Genomic DNA, 8,783 nt, shown 5'->3' on the forward strand with positions numbered 1-8,783 from the left:
TTTTTTCAAAATTTTAAATTTTATGATTCTTAATTTCCCACATTTTCTGTTTTATGGTGATATCCCTGCACCAGTGTCTTGGGAAAGAGGTTCGCGTAAGGAGGGCCTTTTCTCCCAGGGCACAGCCGTGGTCAACACAGGCCTCCATTGTCTTTGGGTCCATAGGGACAAGTGGGCTTCTGCAAGGCGGCCAACGGATGAATGGATGGATGGCGGAAAGCAACGCCAGGGGCACGAGAGCAGCTGCGGAGCCCCTTCTTGTGCTAATGAACTAATTAATCCCAATCCAGCGAGCTGGCGATCAAGGCCAGGTGGAGGCAAGGCCGGAGGGAGGCCCAGGTGGCAAGCTGGCCTTCGGAGGCAATTTATCTCCTCCTCTGGGTCTTGGACTTTGACGAGACGGGATGTCACTGTCAATCACAGGAAAGCGCGATCCGTTGGCACCCGCTGGACACCTCCGGGCACCAGACACGGATCAAAGCGTGCCACTGGGGTTCCTCTCCTCGGAGAGATGCTCAGATACTTCCCAGCCTTTGCAAGTGGAGCATCCCATCTCTGTACATTCAAAATGTTCTGAAATTATCCACATGAATAGCTGAGATAACGACTCCTTTGCGTTTTGAAGGTGCAATGGGAACGCACTTTGTGTTGTCGAAGTCTTTCATGGTTGGAATCACTGGGTTGCTGTGAGTTTTCTGGGCTGTATGGCCCCCGGTGGTGCAGTGGGTTAAACTACTGAGCTGTTGAACTTAATAATAATAATAATAATTTTATTTTTGTACCCCGCCACCATCTCCCCAGAGGGACTCGGGGCACCTCACAGATATAAAACCAGCATACAGTGATATCAAATATAAATATCAAATACAAAAACACACAAATAAATTTAAAAGGCATTAAAAAAATCACAATCATTATAAAACACCTGAAAAACACAGCAATAAAAATATAAAATGAGCTGGGCAAAGTGCACTGAGTGAAACTTGTAAACAAGAAGGAAGGAAGTTAAGGTGCTACAAGGTCATGGGAAGAGCCTTAAACCGAGAGGTTTGAATCCGGGGAGCGGAGTAAGCTCCCGCTGTCAGCTCCAGCTTCTGCCACCTAGCAGTTTGAAAACATGCAAATGTGGGTAGATCAATAGGTACCACTTCTGTGAGAAGGTAACGGTGCTCCATGCAGTCATGCAGGCCACATGACCTTGGAGGTGTCAATGGACAACGCTGGCTTTTTGGCTTAGAAATGGAGATGAACAACAACCCTGGACTTAATGTCATGGGAAACCTTTACCTTTACCTATGGCCATGTTCCAGAAGCATTCTCTCCTGACACAAACAAAGGCAAAGGCTTCTCCTTTCATTTCCAACTCTTGGAGACGGTGCTCATCTCTGGCTCTGGGGGAGGTACTCTTCTTCATTTCCAAGCCAAGGCGCCTGCGTTGTCACTTTTGGCATGTCTGCTTGGAGCCTTTATGCCTTTCCCGCCGAAGCGGTACCTATTTATCTACTCGCATTTGCATGTTTTCGAATTGCTAGTTTGGCAAGAGCTAGGGCTAACAGCGGGAGTTCATCCCATCCCACAGATTCAAACTGACAACCTTCAGATCAGCAGTTTTGGCAGCACAAGGGTTTAACCCATTGCATCACCACGGCCCCTATAATAATCCACATTATTTGCTTTGAACTGGATTATCGGAGTCCACACTGCCATATAATCCAGTTCAATGTCTGTCAAGGGGCCTGACAGATACTTAAGAATGGTTTCAGGTTTTATGCTCTGAAATTTCCAAACTGATTAGCTATTGGGGAAGCTGCGCTATTGAGACGCAGTCTCTGCAAAAGGAAATCGGAGCAAATGACACGACAGGCTTATCTCTGGACCTTTGTCAAATACTCTCAGGCTGTATTTCAGTCTAAAGGGGATGTTTTGCAAACGAAGCCGAGCTCGGGAATCACGAAAGCGGAGGAAACACCGGGATCCATTTCCTTTGGAATCATTCCCGGTGTTTTAATTTCTCAAAGTGAAGGTGTCGTGCCTAGCTCAAGGCGGGCTGGCAAGCTGGCGACTCTGGCCCGGAGTCCCTTCGTTCGGCTTTGGGCCCAGAGTTGAAGAGCTGACTCTGTAGTTTCAAAACAGGGTTGGGAGCAAAGGAGGAAGTCAAGTCAAGTAAATAAACAAATAAATACACACTTTCCTTTGCAAGTCACAGCAACAAATACATTAAATAAACTGTAGCAAGTGGCTGGCCTGTTTGGCAAACTGTTTGGCAAAACTAGAAAACTGGTGCCCTTGCCTCCTGCCTAGGGTCATGTCTTTCTCTCTTGGTTCATATTTTGAACCTCTCTTTAATCTTTGCAATTATGAGAGAGGTGCCCAGCTTGTTCTTATCGAACCTTTTATGCTACAGACCCGAAACACGTTGAAGAATCTGACCACAAACAACAGAAATTGATTCTCCAGGGGACGTGCCCATGTTTCTTACGCTTCGCGAGCCAAACTGCTTCACGGCTAATCTGGTTTAATTAAACTGGAACAAATCTGTCCGTAAATCTGCACGGAAAGAAGGCGGAGAAGGTTGTTCTTTTCCCACCAAAGGGCTGCATTTGCTAAATGCTTTGCTCTCGCGTTAAGGACAAAGACAACTTGTGCCTTGGAGACGGAGGATCCATCTACTAATGGAAAATATCTGCAGCCTCAAATACACTCCTGCAATCTGGGCAGGGATGTCGATGTGGGTGGTGAGAAAATGGTGGGAAGGCTAACAATCCCAGGAGTTGCCGTTTACCCTGTGATTCCAGCCATTGATAACACATACAAGGGTTGAATGAAAAGTAATGCCTCCACCTTCGTTACTTTGGTTTGGATGGGAATATTTTCATAAATCAAACGCAGATATAATCCTTAGAATGTGCTCTTTAACTACCACTATTCACTTTTCCACATAATCACCAGACAATTGGAGACATTTCTGCCAACGATGAACAAGTTTTCTGAAGCCGTCACGGAAGAAGTCGACACTCTGTTTCCGCAACCAACGTCTCACAGGACCCGTCGTGCACGGATCTTCCGATAGCCAAGCAAAGCAATAATGTGACCTACACGTTCTTGTGAAATGCTGATTATGCTTGAAATTTCTCTCTGAGTGATACGACGATCATCCTGAATCAATCTGTCAACCTTTTGCTTGTGAAACTTGGTGGTTGCTGTCACAGGACATCCAACTCTTGGTTTGTCACGCAAGTCAGATGTTCCCACCTCAACATCTTTAAACTTACTCGCCCAACGATGCACAGGACTCACATCAACACAATCACCATAAACAGCTTGCATTTATCTGACGAATCTCCTTTGGGGTGACACTTTCTGCGGTCAAGAATTCAATGACTGCACGTTGCTTAAGTCGTATTGGGTGACTGTCTGCGCAGAGTTCCATACTTCGCACTTCAACAACACAACCGTTCAATGCTTAGGCTTCCCCGTCTGCACAGGGTTCCATACTTCGCACTTTAACAACACAACCGTTCAATGCTAAGGCTTCCCCGTCTGCAGGGTTCCATACTTCGCACTTTAACAACACAACCGTTCAATGCTAAGGCTTCCCCGTCTGCGCAGGGTTCCATACTTCGCACTTTAACAACACAACCGTTCAATGCTAAGGCTTCCCCGTCTGCAGGGTTCCATACTTCGCACTTTAACAACACAACCGTTCAATGCTAAGGCTTCCCCGTCTGCAGGGTTCCATACTTCGCACTTTAACAACACAACCGTTCAATGCTAAGGCTTCCCCGTCTGCACAGGGTTCCATACTTCGCACTTTAACAACACAACCGTTCAATGCTAAGGCTTCCCCGTCTGCAGGGTTCCATACTTCGCACTTTAACAACACAACCGTTCAATGCTAAGGCTTCCCCGTCTGCGCAGGGTTCCATACTTCGCACTTTAACAACACAACCGTTCAATGCTAAGGCTTCCCCGTCTGCACAGGGTTCCATACTTCGCACTTTAACAACACAACCGTTCAATGCTAAGGCTTCCCCGTCTGCGCAGGGTTCCATACTTCGCACTTTAACAATACAACCGTTCAATGCTAAGGCTTCCCCGTCTGCAGGGTTCCATACTTCGCACTTTAACAACACAACCGTTCAATGCTAAGGCTTCCCCATCTGCGCAGGGTTCCATACTTCGCACTTTAACAATACAACCGTTCAATGCTAAGGCTTCCCCGTCTGCAGGGTTCCATACTTCGCACTTTAACAACACAACCGTTCAATGCTAAGGCTTCCCCGTCTGCGCAGGGTTCCATACTTCGCACTTTAACAACACAACCGTTCAATGCTAAGGCTTCCCCGTCTGCGCAGGGTTCCATACTTCGCACTTTAACAACACAACCGTTCAATGCTAAGGCTTCCCCGTCTGCGCAGGGTTCCATACTTCGCACTTTAACAACACAACCGTTCAATGCTAAGGCTTCCCCGTCTGCGCAGGGTTCCATACTTCGCACTTTAACAACACAACCGTTCAATGCTAAGGCTTCCCCGTCTGCGCAGGGTTCCATACTTCGCACTTTAACAATACAACCGTTCAATGCTAAGGCTTCCCCATCTGCACAGGGTTCCATACTTCGCACTTTAACAACACAACCGTTCAATGCTAAGGCTTTCCACCAAATGGAACTGTAGAGGAGAGTCTACTGAACAAGCCAGTACCTGCCGCAGACCAGGACTGCCATCCGTTGAGGAGTTACAAAGGTGGAGGCATTACTTTTCATTCAACCCTCGTATTATACATTGATGGTGCCATATAAATACAGTAGAGTCTCACTTATCCAAGACTCGCTTATCCAACGTTCTCGATTATCCAACGCATTTTTGTAGTCAATATTTTCAATACATCATTATATTTTGATGCTAAATTCGTAAATACAGTAATTACTACATAGCATTACTGCATATTGAACTACTTTTTCTGTCAAATTTGTTGTATAACATGATGTTTTGGTGCTTAATTTGTAAAATCATAACCTATTTTGATGTTTAATAGGCTTTTTCTTAATCTCTCCTTATTATCCAACATATTTGTTTATCCAACATTCTGCCGGCCCGTTTATGTTGGATAAGTGAGACTCTACTGTAGTAAAATATGTACCTTTTCATAGGGATCTGCCATACATCATGTTGAGCATTCAACATTTCTTTTCAGCATGGGAATTTTTGTACATATTCTCTCAGATTAAAAACCACCCATGTCTCCCTTCTCCTTCCTGATATGTTTTTAAAAAGGTGTTTAAATGTGCTGCCTTGGAGCTCGGTTTTATAGGACTTTCTCAGCTCCCGGCCTTCGCTTTGCCCTCGTTGGCTATTGCGGATGACACGGTGCTTCCTGGGTCAAGTGGATGATCCCAAAATAAAAGGGAGGAAGATCTGCTGCAGCCATTCTGGAAAATCTCCAAAACTAACCCTGGGAAAGATTCTCCAGATTCCTGAGAGGGGGAAAAAGCAGTGGATGGATAAACCTTTCATGGCTTTCCGCATCTCACTTGTTCTTCATTTCAGTCATTTCAATACCTGCTTCTTCCACACCATGTTTTGCATTACATCCCAGATGTCTCCCTCCTCTACTCCCTTCATTTCTCATGTTAATTACTTCTCTTTTTTTGTTTCATGTGTCATTACAGATCTGTCTGGGCTTTCAAGTCTGCATGAGAACCTTCAAGATGCAAGGCAAGGAAGACTTCACAGGAATGGCTGTCCTCCATCTCCTCCTTCATTGGGGATAAGTCTCGTTTTTCACTCTTTTATTGGCCTTTGTATTTCTTCCTTTGATGGGCCACGTGTTCCGACGATTCGCTCTGAATATATTCAATATCCCCGCCAAGAGAAAAGATCATGAAAAGGAACAAAAATGAGACAGAATGAGCGATGAGACCTGATCGACTGGGTTTGCCTCATTTCGCTTTCATGGCACAATGGGGAACGGATGGCGAGGCTATGGAGTGTTAGTCACAAGTCTAAAGATGGCTGCGAAATGGAATTGAAACCCCTGCCTCCTTTCTCCAGGGATTTCACAGCAAACAGGTATATTTCACGGTGTTTGCTTTGATACTTCGCAGAAGGTTGCTTAAAATTCAGGCATCCAGACAATCCTTTTGGTATTCCAGTTGCTTCGTCTGCAGAAGTCATCGAGCATCCATGGAAATTATAAAATAGATGCTGCACTTGGACTGTTCTGGAAAAACCTTTGCTTTTAAGATGAGAATAATAATAATAAAAATATTTCTGTTCCAACCTATTTCCCTGAAGGGACTCAGGGCAGATTCCAACAAACAATGCCTTCAAAAAAAACAAAAAAACAAAAAAGAAACGGATAAATATTGGCATAAAATCCCAACAAGACCCCACATATGAATACCTAACATCAAATTAAACCTAATATCAGTGAACCGAGTATTATTTATTTATTTACAGTACAGTAGAGTCTCACTTATCCAAGCTAAACGGGTTGGCAGAAGCTTGGATAAGCGAATATCTTGGATAATAAGGAGGGATTAAGGAAAAGCCTATTCAGCATCAAATTAGGTTATGATTTTACAAATTAAGCACCAAAACATCATGTTAGACAACAAATTTGACAGAAAAAGTAGTTCAATACGCACTAATGTTATGTTGTAATTACTGTAGTTACGAATTTAGCACCAAAATATCACGATATATTGAAAACATTGACTACAAAAATGGCTTGGATAATCCAGAAGCTTGGATAAGCGAGGCTTGGATAATTGAGACTCTACTGTATTTATATTCCGCCCTTCTTTCTTGTCAGTGTTTTTTTTGGTGTTAGAGTGTGAAATGTTAAATTCAGTTGTTGCTGAATTTATCCAGCAGCACAGGAGTTAATTACATGCCAGCCCTGATTGATTGCCTGCAGGGCCAATGGGTCAAGACTTCCTTTCAACTGGGTGGACGGAACATTCGTCATGAACTGTGGAATGTTGGGAGTGCTTTGCTAGCACTGATAGCAGACTCTGCGAACTGAGAGGACGTGCCATGCTTTGCCCTTGCCGGGGAACATGTGCCCAGAGAGCGATGGTGTTTAGAGTTGTATATAGTCTGTAAATAAAAGTATCGTACTGCTGGGATCAGCAGAAAATTTACGACTGAGGTGTCGTTTTGTCGGTGCCACTTTGCGGGATGACTGGTGAGAGACCTGACTCATAAATAAGTCAGGGTGACGATTAACCCCTGACATTTCTTACCCCGAAGGGGACTCAGGGCGGATCACAAGGTACATATACATGGCGTACATTCAGTGCCAGTAGACATACGACATACAGACACGGACAGAGACACAGAGGCAATTTAACATTTTCCAGCTTTCTGGCTTCATGAGGCTCAATCCTGGCCACAGGGGGAGCTGCCGCTTCATCATCCACTGTGACACTGAGTCCTTGATGGAGTACTTCCTCATTCTTCTGCACGCATGTTGCTGAAAATTTTTATGGCGTCATAAATTCATTAAATTAGCCTCCCTGCATAAAGCGGTACCTTGGCTGATCTGGCATCTCAAGGTACAGGCGCAACTGTCACGCAAGTTTTAATTGTGCAAAGGCGCTTGTGGCAACCAGCAACACCTGGGGTTCCAGGGTCAGCGATGAGTCCAGGACTGCGCACCTGTGTCTTCAGGAGAAGTGTGACCCCATCCAACACAGGCTATAATCCCACACCCTGATCCGCCTTTCCACTGACCAGGAGTATCTCTGTCTTGTCTGGATTTAGTTTCAACTTATTAGCCCTCATCCAGTCAGGTCTTAATTTTCCCATTCCCTATTCAACTATCATTGGAAACAAGGCACAAAGGAAGGAATCCCTTCCAAAATGTATTGCTGTCCTTGCGCAAAAAACGGAAGCTGTGCAACAGAAGGGAATTTCTGATAAGGATCCTGAAAGAAAGCAGCCCTGCTCTTGTCTGATCGGATGGAGGAAAAATAACTGTTCACCTTTAGACCCAGACTCACGGCAGAGAATTGAGCAAAGCAGCCATGGTATGTGTGCGCATCCCCGCCGCTGTGTGTTGTTTTTGAACCCAAATCCCTCGGAGATAGCATCTGCCTACAGTTTGGAAAGCTACTGCTCAATTGTTATTGTTGCCGAGCACGATTTTCATCGCGGAATGATTGAGCTCAACATGCCTTATGAAGGATTTTCCAGCCGGGTCACAGCACGGTCAAGATTGCAAACTCCAGGGGAAAGAAAAAGAACGATGTATGAATTGCTGAATGCATTGTGTTTGTCATGGGTGCATCTACACCGGGAATGGGCCAAGTTCGTAATGCACTTGGAGATGGAAGTCTTCTAGTCTGGATTCTTTTCTTCTCTCTGGGATGAAATATCCGCAAGTCATGCCTGCCATTTCTGATCTCTCTGTTTCCTTCCAAAGGTGCCGTCGCCTGGAATCCTGGCTCATCTCCGTGCCAGACGCCCAAGATGTTCTGTTCCTCTGCCCGCATAAAAATGAGATGAAATGACTCCTAATGAGGTTAAATACGCTGTTCGATTCAGAATGAAGAACAGTGCAGGTCTGGGAAGTGCATCTGATTCTCAAAAATCAAAAGCAGCTGTAAGTCATGTTGGAGGCATCTGGCCCAAGGAAGGAGAAAGGAGTGGATGAATGATAGCCCTAGGATGATGGAGCAAAAAGGAATAGTTTCTTATTCCGTCACTTATTCAGAAGCAAAGCAAGGAGGCCAAACTGTCCTTCTTTTCTGTTCATCTGTTGTTAGACACAGACTT

The 8,783-nt window shown here is 44.9% G+C and overlaps 1 long non-coding RNA gene across 1 annotated transcript in view; it reads left to right on the forward strand.

Moving 5' to 3' along the window:
• The window catches only part of LOC134293485 (uncharacterized), a 35,712-nt gene extending 28,565 nt beyond the window's left edge, over positions 1 to 7,147 (forward strand). The window contains exon 2 of the long non-coding RNA XR_010000435.1: positions 5,672 to 7,147. This is a non-coding gene — a long non-coding RNA (uncharacterized LOC134293485). The remainder of the gene's footprint in view (positions 1 to 5,671) is intronic.
• Positions 7,148 to 8,783: the final 1,636 nt, after the last annotated feature.

The sequence above is a fragment of the Anolis carolinensis genome, unplaced genomic scaffold (assembly GCF_035594765.1).
Source record: "Anolis carolinensis isolate JA03-04 unplaced genomic scaffold, rAnoCar3.1.pri scaffold_8, whole genome shotgun sequence".
Taxonomy (NCBI): Eukaryota; Metazoa; Chordata; class Lepidosauria; order Squamata; family Dactyloidae; genus Anolis; species Anolis carolinensis.